Source organism: Anabrus simplex, chromosome 5, assembly GCF_040414725.1.
Source record: "Anabrus simplex isolate iqAnaSimp1 chromosome 5, ASM4041472v1, whole genome shotgun sequence".
NCBI lineage: Eukaryota > Metazoa > Arthropoda > Insecta > Orthoptera > Tettigoniidae > Anabrus > Anabrus simplex.
This window is the reverse complement of record NC_090269.1, coordinates 453,699,199-453,713,429: the sequence shown is the minus strand read 5'-3', so window position 1 is coordinate 453,713,429 and position 14,231 is coordinate 453,699,199. Positions and strand designations below refer to the sequence as shown.

Genomic DNA, 14,231 nt, shown 5'->3' with positions numbered 1-14,231 from the left:
TCTCTGGATAGCTCATACACGAGCCGGGAAGGAGAATATTTGGAGAGGCACAGAGCCCGTTTCAAGTAGATTGCCTTCAACTTCTCGATTTTATCTAACTGTTTCATACTCAAATGTTCCCAAATGTTTTCCGAGCCATATGTTGCTATAGGGCTGATTTTTAGATGAAAGAGTTTTATGGCCGTTTCTAAAGACAAGTTTCTCAGGTGCTTAATGTCAGATATTGCTTTCATAGATGCATTTAGACGGTCTATGAGATGGAGGGTGAAAACATTACCTTGGGTTTCAAAAATTACACCCAAGTATTTAAAATGCTTTACGGACTTAAGTTCTTGGTCTTCATAATAGAAGATTCCATGAGGTCCCCCTCTTCTAAACGTCATGGACACTGTTTTTTCTACATTCAGTTTGAGCTCATTTTTCTTTATCCAGCCTACTGTTTGGTTGAATGATTCCTGGAGTTCCTTCTCTGACGTTGATGTTAAGACCATATCATCAGCGTACATTAATAGTTTGATGCTTTCCTGGTTTACCAAATCTACTATGTCTGCTGTCGCAATGATGAATAATAATGGACTTAACGGGTCTCCCTGTAATACCCCGGTTGTTTGTTCCAAAATAATAGATTTGGTAATGCCATCATCTACTTCTATTGAATTGTTGAGCAGTAAGTTCCTAATCAGCGGTATAAGGTAGTTCGTACTACCAATAAAACTCTCCAATTTTTCTAACAGTATGGTTCTGCTTATGGTGTCGAAAGCTTTTGAATAATCTATAAAGATGGCATGCAATTTACCCCCTGGTTTCTTTAAGGCTTCTTCTATGTCATTCTGGAGACAGCGGATAGCTAAAGTCGTTGATTTCCCTTTTCTAAATCCGAATTGCGACTCCGGTAGGTTATTTTCCACCAGTTTAATGAGACGTTTACCCACTAATGAAGTTAAAGTCTTTAGTAGAGTACACTCTAGCGCTATTCCTCTATATGAGTTGGGATCTGCGGTATCACCTTTGCCTTTATATAGCATTTTAATAGTAGATTTTCTCCAGTTGTCTGGTATCCTACCTTGCCGCAAGCATTCATTCATTAGGCGAGTGATGGATTCACCCAATTTTGGGAGAGCAGCTTTAAGATGTTCATTAAAAATGTGATCTGGGCCACATGCCTTGTTATCTTTAGATGCTGTAATAGTTTATACAACCTCATTAATTGAAAATTCGTCAATTTCAGGGATTATTTGAAAAACTGGCATGAAATAATTAGTAGGTCGTGTGTCTCTCTCTTGAAGCACTGCACTCGGAACAAGGCCAGAATTCGCCGGCACAGCTATGACGACATACTTACGGGACCTCCTGGGTAGGAGGGGTTTCGGGTGGGGAGAACTTAAAAGATACTGAAGAACTTTCACCTTGTATTTCCTCTCCCTTCACTTTCTTTCAGCCCCCGCCTGTATTTCACCGGCATCCATTTAACCTATTTTATACGTAGTTATTTCACTTATATATTCGCATACTAATCTAATTTTATTTACCTGTTATCAATTCCTGGCGACAGGCCGTCTTGAACCAGCGATCTTCAACTCCGTAGTCCATCAGCTTATCCACTCAGCTAACATGTTACTTGATAATTTGAAGCGTAAACGATGTATATTTAGATACATATAGTACATTACCAGTAATAGAGATGGCATTGCAATGTAATTAATATTTACCCCAAAAGATGACTCTGTCGTCTCTCTCTGAATTGTCGCCAACTTAACTTTCACGAGGAACAAAAATACATCAAACGCAAATCACGAGTTTCATTACCAGCAGTGTGATTATTGTTTGAAGAGGGAGTACAAGTAGACGAAAACAAACCAGTCGTGTGTCCAGCTATGTTTTGGTTATAGTCTTGATTGCTATCTTAAGAGGAAGTAGGCCTACAACTAGACGAAAACAATCGAGTTGTGTGACCAGCTCTGTCATAGTCGTGATTATAGTTTTAAGAGGAAGTATAACTAGAGATAAACAGTCGAGTCGTGTGTTCAGTTCTGTGATAGTCGTGATTATTGTTTTAAGACGAAGTACAACTAGCCAAAACAATTAAAATTCCCATTCAGTGGTGCATCCACACTAGTAATTATTATTTTAAGAGGGAGTACATCTACGTAAACACAAGAAGTCCATCTTCTGTCTACTCCTGTGCCAACGTTTAGTGAGTACCCATAAATTCATATCCTGTCTCAGTGGTTACAATATACTCGTGTGTATAGTGTTGCTTTCCTATTCGTGATGTCATCACCAAAAGTGTACTTCCAACAACAGTCGCTCAATTAGCAATACTGTCGCACCTAACCTAACGTGTCACTAACAGTGGTTTTCGGTGGATCACAACCTAACCTGTCACTATCAGTGGTTTTCGGTGGATCACAACCTAACCTGACACTACCAGTGGTTTTCGGTGGATCACCCCGCTAAATTAGTAATGCTGTCGCACCTAACCAAACCTAACCTAACGTGTCACTATCAGTGGTTTTCGGTGGATCACCCCGCTAAATTAGTAATGCTGTCGCACCTAACCAAACCTAACCTAACGTGTCACTACCAGTGGTTTTCGGTTGATCACAACCTAACCTGTCACTATCAGTGGTTTTCGGTGGATCGCAACCTAACCTGTCACTATCAGTGGTTTTCGGTGGATCACAACCTAATCTGTCACAATCAGTGGATTTCGGTGGATCACCCCGCTAAATTAGTAATGCTGTCGCACCTAACCAAACCTAACCTAACGTGTCACTACCAGTGGTTTTTGGTGGATCACAACCTAACCTGTCACTATCAGTGGTTTTCGGTGGATCACAACCTAACCTGTCACTATCAGTGGATTTCGGTGGATCACCGCGCTAAATTAGTAATGCTGTTGCACCTAACCAAACCTAACCTAACGTGTCACTACCAGTGGTTTTCGGTGGATCACAACCTAACCTGTCACTGTCAGTGGTTTTCGGTGGATCACCGCGCTAAATTAGTAATGCTGTCGGCAGCCCTGAAGATGGTTTTCCGTGGTTCCCCATTTTCACACCAGGCAAATGCTGGGGCTGTACCTTAATTAAGGCCACGGCCACTTCCTTCCCCTTCCCTCCTATCTGTGTCAGTGCGACGTAAAGCAACTAGCAAATAAAAGTGGTTTTCGGTGAATCACAATTGCTTTCGTAAAGGATTCTAGAGGCTGTTGGCCACTTCGCGGCCCTAACATGGGGGCTTATGCCCACCGACTCCCTTTTGCTTGTCTCTAGACCAATCGTTTTGCCACTAGCCGGACTAACCAAACCAGATCGGTGCTTTTCCTACTTGCCGGACGTACTTAATATTCGTAAAGTTTTCGCGAAATGAAGTCAGCCCCATCATATCGCGCCGTTAATATCTATTTCACTATCCAGCTACTCAATTTTTAACCCAATCTAGTGGCTGTGAATTGTGTTACGCAGTCTCAAACAGCCAAATATACCAGACCATTAATTCATACATTTAGCGCCTGCTGCACGTTCCTTTGAATTATCTGCCATGTTTGCAAACATCCACTCGCTAAACACGTCATACATGACGTCATATAGACGCACGAGCAGCAGCCGCGGAGCCCGTGCTCGCCCGTGCCGGCGGATCCTGTACTTATACCCTGCACTCAAGTGCTTTTCCCAAACTTCCATTGGTAAGTTCCTGGAGAACTTCGGTTGTCTAGGCTTCAGAGCCAGGTAAGGATCTAGACTGGCACGTTCTGTAAGTTTCTTTCCTTCTTCCTCTCTGTAATGATTTTTGGCTTCTTTTAGTAGTAGTTTGTATGCTCTCCTTTTACTGGCATATATTTCAAGGAATTCTTTTGTTTTCTCTCTTCGGGCTGTATTTAATGCTTCCAGCACATCTCTACGACATTTATAGCATTCATTGGTGAACCAGGGTTGAGATTTCCTGACCACAGGTATTGTTGGTAGAGTAGCATTCTGGAGCAGCACTTCTAGATATAATGCAGCCTCATTAAGATTACCCTCTCGTAATAGGTTAAGTATCGTTTGATTATCTTCACCACAGATAAGAGACGGATTACTTTTTCTACTTATTTTTGTACGGTCTCTAACTGTATCAAGCGTACTAGGCCTATTCTCCAGCTGTAAGGAAGTTGCAACTGGTAGGTGTTTCCGTTGCGCCTCGAGAATAACCTCCTGCTTGATCGACACAAACTTAGAGTTTATAAACACCAGATCTATTGTGCTAGTACCATTATGAGACATGTAGGTATTTATGTCAGAGGCATTCACCAACCGAAGACCTTCCTTTTCTAAGAAGTCCAAAACTTCTGTTGATTTTCGATGTTCTGCATCGATGCGACAATTTAGGTCTCCGGCAAGGATAATGGCATCATCCCTAGTAGTCACAGTTAAAGCTTTACTAACTTTCTCAATAATCTCAGTTGATGAGAAAGCTGGCTGGAAATATACACATACACAAACACACGGCTTGGTTCGAACTACTAAAACGTTCGTAGATCTGTATTGTACACTAAATGGTGAGAACTGATCAGTGAACAGACATGCAATGCCTCCTTTGGGCCTCCCTACTGGAGGTTTTTCTGCCATGACGAATGTTGAATAATGTCTACTATGTCTACTAATGTCTACTAGTGAAATTTTGCAACGAAGACTAATGTTTTATACAGTAATTCTTTGCACATTGTGCGCGTTAAATAAATTATTGTACTGTATAATTATACTTCAGTCATGGCAGGAGGGAGTAAGAACTTAGCAGGGGAAATAGTATTATGTGATGTATGTCACCGGAGAAATCACCCCGCTTGTAAAATAAAGGTTCTAAAATGTAAAGCACAGGCATATGATTTTGAAATATCTGTGTAAATAAAGTAACCATTGAAATTCTACTACACAAGTTTTCAAAATGCTATTTTATGTCAACCTGGGATCTAGGTTGACGTCAACTGTAATAGATCAACCGTACAAGTGCCGTGCAGTATAGTCTGTAGTGCCAGGCGAATGATGTAGAAAATTACTTGTTGGAATAATAATTAATTTTACTCACTTTTAATGGGCACATTTTTATGAATGATACAGCATTTTAAAGAGGAAGATTTGTGCATTATTTGCACCATCAATACAAGATATATATTTCAAAACATCTTGACAGAAGTCTTCTTTTTAAATTAATTTTTTTATTTTTAGATTCAAATGGTTCGTGGTTGTGGGTTACTGTAGTCACGTCCTAGTTCATGAACCATGGGCAACGGCTGAGTGGCCTAGTAAGTGGTCCTGAGAGTCGGGATACCAGTTGCTATGGAATGGGAGTGGGCATCTCTGACATATTCTGAGTCGTGGCCCTCCTTGTGCTCAGGCGGCTAGGACTATACAATTCACCGGTGGTCCATAACCCGTTAGAGGAGAGATCCTCACTTGGACTATGTGCAAGTAGGGTAGCATCCTGCTTCATGAATTTACCGAGCTCAGAACATTTTAAGCAGTCCTCGGACCTATGGGAGAAACGGAGTCCCACTCCCATTTGACAGGCGAGGGACTCCTTGGAAACAACTTGGCGAACGAAATGGAATTTGATGGGAAGCTATCAACATTAACGGGGCTTATGGAAGAAAGAAAGTAGAACTGGCTGAATCAGCAAAGAGGATGCATCTGGATGTGCTAGGAGTAAGTGATATTCGGGTAAGGGGAGATAACGAGGAAGAAATAGGAGATTATAAAGTGTACTTGACGGGTGTTAGAAAGGGAAGGGCAGAGTCTGGGTTAGGGCTCTTTATCAGGAATACCATTGCACGCAACATAGTTTCTGTTAGGCACATAAATGAGCGAATGGTGTGGGTAGATTTGTCAGTTGGAGGAATTAGGACTAGAATTGTCTCCGTGTATTCACGATGTGAGGGTGCAGATGAGGATGAAGTTGACAAGTTTTATGAAGCATTGAGTGACATTGTGGTCAGGGTCAACAGCAAGGACAGAATAGTGCTAATGGGCGATTTCAATGCGAGAGTTGGGAATAGAACTGAAGGATACGAAAGGGTGATCGGTAAGTGTGGGGAAGATATGGAAGCTAATGGGAATGGGAAGCGTTTGCTGGACTTCTGTGCTAGTATGGGTTTAGCAGTTACGAATACATTCTTCAAGCATAAGGCTATTCACTGCTACACATGGGAGGCTAGGGGTACCAGAGCCATAATAGACTATATCTTAACCGACTTCGAATTCAGGAAATCTGTTAGGAATGTACAAGTTTTCTGGGGATTTTTCAATGATACAGACCACTATCTGATATGTAGTGAACTAAGTATCTCTAGGCCTAGGGTAGAGAAAGTGAAATCTGTCTGCAAACAAATAAGGGTAGAAAATCTCCAGGACGAGGAAATTAGACAGGATTACATGGATATGATTAGTGAGAAGTTTCGAACAGTAGACAGTAAGCAGGTTCAGGATATAGAAAGTGAATGGGTGGCGTACAGAGATGCTGTAGTAGAAACCGCAAGGGAATGCCTAGGAACAAGTGTGTGTAAAGATGGGAAAAGGCGAACATCTTGGTGGAATGATGAAGTGAGAGAAGCTTGTAAACATAAAAAGAAGGCTTATCAGAAATGGCTCCAAACAAGGACCGAGGCAGACAGGGATTTGTATGTAGATAAAAGAAACAGGGCAAAACAAATAGTTGTTGAATCCAAAAAGAAGTCGTGGGAAGATTTTGGTAATAACCTGGAAAGACTAGGTCAAGCAGCAAATCAAATCAAATCAAAATCTCTTTATTTGCAAATGAGGTGTCTACCTCCATGGCAAGTGGTACACTAAAATACATTATTGTCAAGCACTAAATATTAAATTAACAAGAGAAGAAAATTTTTCCTATAATACAATATTATACAATTTACTCTAACAATGTTTTCTATTAAACACACAGCTCATCCTTAATAAATTTATATTGTTTACAAAATTATACTTATAATATCTCCTGTACTACTTACAAATATAGTCAACTGATATACAGTATGTGGAATGACTTCAAATGATGCTATACAACTGGTATAACATTAATATTTACATTGCATTTATTTATTTACTTTTTTTTTTACCCGTTCTGGATCCTAAGTAGCATAACGACCTGCTGCGTCTTAACCAGAGCCCCTTTTGCCACCACTTTAAAGAGTTCCTGAAGGGCCTTCACAGCTACCGTAGCGGTCGCAGGGTCCTCAAAGTCCCCACTGTACTTCACCCCTACAGGCAGTCCCCTACTTTGGCTGTCCAAACTCCTTAGACCAGGGGATGGAATTAATTTATTCACACACATTTTTTTATTTACACTAACCTGCACTGGTCGAATGCCCTCTAACACTTCATTTATTTTCTCTGTTGCTGTTTATTCTCTTCTTGAATATCTGTGCAGATTTTGGAAAAGGATCAAACACTACCCCTGGTAAACTGTTCCACTCCTTCACACCCTTCCCAATGAATGAAAATTTACCCCAATCGCTTCTGCTAAAATTCCTTCTAATTTTATATTTGTGGTCAGTCCTGTCAATATAATTATTTTCCAACTGAAGCCTCTCACGGATATCTCCCCATGCTTCTTCTCCTTATAGGCTCTATATAATCCTATAAGTCTAGTTTTCTCCCTTCTCTTACTTAAAGTTTCCCACCCAAGTTCCTTTAACATTTCTGATACACTACTCTTTCTCCTGAAATCCCCTATTACAAATCTTGCTGCTTTCCTCTGCACACTATCTATTTCTTTTATTATATATTCTTGGTGAGGATCCCAAACACTGTTTGCATATTCCAATAATGGACGAACCATACTCAAGTAACTTTTTTCTTTTAATTCTTTGTTGCATCCTTTAAGTAGCCTCATTATGACATGTAATGATCTGTATGCTTTCCCAACAATGTTATCAATATGACCCTTCCAGTGCAAATTACTTCCAAATCTCACATCTAAGTATTTGCACTTGCCATCTTTTGGGATAACTACCTCATCCAAAGTATATTCAAATTCAGTTTTAAAGCTCCTGTTTGTAAAAGTTGTAACAGTTGATTTGCCTCCATTAACCTTCATATTATTTTCTTCAACCCATTGTTGGATACTTTCAAGGTCCCTTTGTAATTCTGAACAATCCTCAATGTTATTTATTTCCCTATAAACAATTATGTCATCTGCATACAATCTTATTTTTGATGTAATATTGTTCCCTAAATCATTTGCATATATTAAGAAAATTAACGGACTGATTATACTACCCTGTGCAATTCCCTTCCAAACTTTCTCTTCCTGAGATACATTATTTCCTACTTTGACTTTCTGAACCCTTGAATTTAGAAATGCTTTTATCCAACGTGTAACCCTTACGTCCAATCCTATTCCCTCCAATTTCTTTAATAATATTCCATGTTCCACTCTATCAAAGGCTTTGGAAAGATCTATGGCTATGCAATCTAACTGACCTCCTGAATCCAATGATCTGTCCATACTGGCTCCTCATGAACCAATTTTTATCATCACATATTCCTCTGATGTACTTCGATATTAAACTCTCCAGAATTTTACAAACTATACTGGTCAGGCTGATTGGTCTGTAGTTCTCTGGTTTCCTTTTATCACCCTTTCCTTTATAAATTGGTATTATTATAGATTCCTTCCATTCCTTTGGTATTACACTATTATTTATGACATAGTCAAAGAGAAATTTTAAATAAGGCACTATGTACCACCCCATTGTCTTTAATACCTCCCCAGTAATTTGATCACTTCCTGCTGCTTTTCCTTGCTGAAGCAGTTGGATTTCTCTGAAAATATCTTCGTTTGTGAATGAGAAGCTTCTTGTTTCCCTCTGTCTCTCACCCTCTCTATCTTCTGTTTCGGTTTCCAACTCTTGACAATCATCTACTGAATCTCTAAATTCCGTACTAAATAGGTTTGCTTTCTCAGTATCTGTTAAATAGTGTTCACCCCCTTCTCCCACCATTTTAGGAATTTGGATTCCTTTTCCTTTTTGATTCCTGATATATGAATACAGCTTTTTCCATTTCCCTTTGTGGTCATTACCCTCTTAAAGTATGCCATTCATATAATTCTCTTTTGCTTCCTTTTTCACTCTATTCAGTTCCCTCATTAGCTGTTTTCTAGTTTCTCTACTCTCCCTACCCTCTTTGATTTTCCTGTTTACTATTCTACATTTTCTTTTTAATTTTCTTATTTCCCTTGTATAATAAACAGGGTCTGAGGTCATTTTACCCTTCTTAACAGGTACAAATCTCTTCTCTCCTTCCCAAATAATTCCTTTAAATTTAGCCCAAAGTGTATCCACGTTACTCCCTTCACTTATCCAACAATTGAATTGTGATTTAAGGTAAGTCCCAAATTCATCAACTTTAGTTTTTCTGTACAATTTCTTGTCTTGTGTAACCCTCATATTAAGCCTTTTTGGTACGAGTCCTACATCCATTATTACAGCCTTATGGTCTCCTATTCCTTCAATTACGTCAGTTTTATCAACAATTTCCCATTGTTTAACCAAGAATACATCTAGTAAGTTATTGAGACGAGTCGGTTTTTGTACTACTTGTGTAAATCCTCCCTCCCAAATTAACTTATTTGCCAGTTTCTGTTCATGGGCTTCACTTGCAGCTCCTTTCCATTCAACTTCAGGCAAATTTAGATCTCCCCCAACTATTACCATGTCATTATTATTGTTTTTACAAGTATAATCTTTTATTTTTTCAAAGATTTCCATGTCTCTTTCCTCTCTTCCAGGCCTGTATGTTCCTATAATTCCCACCTCCTTCATATTATCACAAACCAATTTTTCCCCTAATATTTCATCCCTTTCATTGGTAAACCATTCATGTGAACAGTAAGTTTCCTTCACCAGAATAATCACCCCCCTTCCCTTTTTATCTCCTCGGTCTCTACGATAGACTGTGTACCCTTCTGGAAATACTTCTCTATTACCCACCCCTTCTTTCAACCATGATTCCACTCCTATCACCACATCAGTCTCATAAGATTCCATCAATGTACCGAATTTTAATTGTTTATTTACTACACTTTGACAGTTTACCAAGAGCAATCTCAGACCCCCTTCCTCCCTAAAACTTGACTGTTGCAATTGGGAAACTTGAAATTCCTTACTATTCTGAGTTTCTTTTTCTAGTTAACTGAGCCAGCTTGAAGTACAGCTGGCTCTTTCTACTAGTTTTCCTGGTCAGTATTATAACTCAAGGGAGTTGCCTGTTTTACAGTACATATCTTAAGATTAATAAAATCTAGAACAATATTTGCTATCTTTCGTTTACCTGAATTGTTTAGATGGAGGCCATGTTTTGTATAACAGTATCTCTCAAAAGTGTTGCATTCAATAACCTGAGTATTCCGAAAATGTTTACAAATTTTAACAATATCTGTATTGACCTTGTCCACTTCAATGTTCACACACGAGTCTCTACTCAAATCATGTCTGTGGGGCACGTTCACTACAAAAACGTTAGTGTGGGTCAGCTTCCCTAGTGTATGTTTAAGTTTTGATCTTACATTCTTGGCGTCGTCGCGAGCTACGTTGTTCGTCCCACCGATGATAAGCACTGCATCGCCGCTCCCGAAGTTCCTAGTTGCTGCTTCTACGTTTTCCACAACACTGCTGATAGAAGCTCCTGGATATATTTCTCCGGTTGCTGCTATATTCTCGTTGTTAATCACTCCCGCAATTCTCCTTTCTTGGCCGTCACCAAACACAGCTACCTTTGCTGATTTAGGCCTAACTGGGTCTTGAATCTGAATTCTAGGCCTAAATTTTAAACTCGGCACGGCAACGGATCGCGATGATTTGGTTTCACGCGCGCGATCACTTTCTTCCAGAATTAAATTATTTAGGGCAGAAAACCTATTTCTGATGTTTATTTCCGGAAATTCAGTTGTAGATTTCTTCTTAGCCGGCCATCCACGAACTACTTGACACCACGTGCTCGAGTTTGTTACTTGTACCGGTATATCACTCGAAGAATGGTCAGTCCCAAATTCTAGCGATCGCAGTCTTTCTTTTAATTCTTGATTTTCAACTTTAAGAGTCTCATTGTCCTTTTTTAGAATGTTTATAATTTCCAATGCACTTTTAAATTCCTCATCGACTATTTTCGGTGCTTCGTCAACGCCGTCCCCAACAACAACATTCCGAACACACTGCTCACAAATCCAGTCAACATTTTCATTAGCTTTTACGTCTCTAGGGCAATTTCCGCACTTATAATGCCACCATCGATCACATGAATCACACAACATTCCATTTTTCACTCATTTTCGACATTTTCCGCACTTTTCGTCACATTTTACGGTTAATTTACTCGGAGAATAAAACACTACGTCGTCATTACCGGGCACCATTTTGAAAAACCAGGGAAACCTTTCTGGACAGTAATAAATAATCTTAGGAAGGGAGGGAAAAAGGAAATGAACAGTGTTATGAGTAATTCAGGTGAACTCATAATAGACCCCAGGGAATCCTTGGAGAGGTGGAGGTAATATTTTGAACATCTTCTCAATGTAAATGGAAATCATCCTGGTGGTGTTGCGAACAGCCAAGCTCATGGGGAGGAGGAAAATGATGTTGGTGAAATTACGCTTGAGGAAGTGGAAAGGATGGTAAATAAACTCCATTGTCATAAAGCAGCAGGAATAGATGAAATTAGACCTGAAATGTTGAAGTATAGTGGGAAGGCAGGGATGAAATGGCTACATAGAATAGTAAAATTAGCATGGAATGTTGGTAAGGTACCTTCAGATTGGACAGAAGCAGTAATTGCACCTATCTATAAGCAAGGGAACAGGAAGGATTGCAACAACTACCGATGTATCTCACTGATTAGTATTCCAGGCAAAGTATTCACTGGCATCTTGGAAGGGAGGGTGCGATCAGTAGTTGAGAGGAAGTTGGATGAAAACCAGTGTGGTTTCAGACCACAGAGAGGCTGTCAGGATCAGATTTTTAGTATGCGTCAGGTAATTGAAAAATGCTACAAGAGAAATAGGCAGTTGTGTTTATGTTTCGTAGATATAGAGACAGCCTATGACAGGTTACCGAGGGAAAAGTTGTTCGCCATACTGGGGGACTATGGAATTAAAGGTAGATTATTAAAATCAATCAAAGGCATTTATGTTGACAATTGGGCTTCAGTGAGAATTGATGGGAGAATGAGTTCTTGGTTCAGGGTACTTACAGGGGTTAGACAAGGCTGTAATCTTTCACCTTTGTTGTTCGTAGTTTACATGGATCATCTGCTGAAAGGTATAAAATGGCAGGGAGGGATTCCGTTAGGTGGAAATGTAGTAAGCAGTCTGGCCTACGCTGACGACTTGGTCTTAATGGCAGATTGTGTTGAAAGCCTGCAGTCTAATATCTTGGAACTTGGAAATAGGTGCATTGAGTATGGTATGAAAATTAGCCTGTCAAAGACTAAATTGATGTCAGCAGGTAAGAAATTCAACAGAATTGAAGGTGTCGTGAAGCAAATGTAGTGAGCTCGCAGTTGCGATCAACAGTATTCTGTAAGTAGGAAGTCAGCTCCCGGACGAAACTATCTTTACATCGGTCTGTTTTCAGACCAACTTTGCTTTACGGGAGTGAAAGTTGGGTGGACTCAGGATATCTTATTCATAAGTTAGAAGTAACAGACATGAAAGTAGCAAGAATGATTGCTGGTTCAAACAGGTGGGAACAATGGCAGGAGGGTACTTGGAATGAGGAAATAAAGGCTAATTTAGGAATGAACTTGATGGATGAAGCTGTACGCATAAACCGGCTTCGGTGGTGGGGTCATGTGAGGCGAATGGAGGAGGATAGGTTACCTAGGAGAATAATGTATTCTGTTATGGAGGGTAAGAGAAGTAGAGGTAGACCAAGACGACGATGGTAAGACTCGGTTTCTAACAATTTAAAGATAAGAGGTATAGAATTAAATGAGGCCACAACACTAGTTGCAAATCGAGGATTGTGGCGACGTGTAGTAAATTCACAGAGGCTTGCAGACTGAACGCTGAAAGGCATAAGAGTCTATAATGATAATGTATGTATTAAATTCAAAGTTTGAGGTGTTTTTGTGAAAAAAATTGCCTGGTTATACAATATGTTGAAAATATCATGAACTAACATCACACAATGTTTCAGGCTTTGAAGTCTGTACCTGTGTCCTGAACACTGAAGAACATTCGAATTGAACACTACATAGAGATTCAACAATTTTTAGGTCCCTAGCCTGTAGTCACATGGCAACTTCCTTTGAAGTACTTCAGGTCTGCGATAGTGCTCTAATTTTCCCCAGCGCTTCTCATGGATTCCCACATTGCACCCTGGACACCAGTCTGATGATCTTCCCCTTTTTCTTGGACCACATACTGCACACTTTCGCTCTTGACGTGCAGGCAATTTCGCATAGTAATGGCTGTTGTCTCCAGACAGTCCAGTGATGGTTTCAAAGGAATATTAGGCCTAGCTAGGGATGGTTTCTTTGCCAGTATCTCCACTACTTCAACAATGTAGTCGTGATGATTCATTTGGAGGGAGACGTCAGTGTTGTCACAGTAGGCAATGTACGAATTTAGCATGTAATGTCAAGCAAATTTTGAAGGATTTTTCTCCAGTATTTCCTTGTAGCATGTTTTTTTAGCAATATGATGCACCTTCTGGTTCTTTAAGTCTACTCCATCCATGTGTTTATTGAAGTGTTTGGCAATATGCAATGGTTTGGATACCTCCTTACAATTTTTTGCCTTCACCAACACAGTTACAGCATGACATGCAGTGGACAGGCTTTATACAGGCATTCTGGATTTCTTCCCTTTGAATCCACAGGCTAGCACCTCCCCCTTTGTATAATAGAGGACATCACCAGCTTGCAGTTTTGTTTTCATGAGCTCTTTAGGAAGGCCCTTAGATTTTGCTCGGACTGTTCACGTGAGCATGATCCCTTTCTGATGGAGAACATCTGCCAAGTGACACTTTGTATAGAAATTGTCAGTAAACAAATAGTACACCTTATTATGAGGATTCGGGCAAAATTCATGGCAACTTTTTTTTTTCCTTGTAGATATGTGAACGGATCACAAATGTATATGTGTCGTGTGGAAGTTCTGCAGGCATAGTGTGTACAGAAAAACAGATGGCTCTGTGATAACTGGTAGTAGCGCAGCGAGGGCTGTGAAATCGGTCAGTT

At 39.9% G+C, this 14,231-nt stretch overlaps 1 protein-coding gene across 1 annotated transcript in view; it reads left to right on the top strand.

The window, feature by feature from the left end:
• Positions 1 to 14,231, top strand: part of LOC136875116 (zinc finger protein OZF) — a 198,389-nt gene that overhangs the window by 730 nt on the left and 183,428 nt on the right. The gene's annotated exons all lie outside the window — the stretch shown is intronic.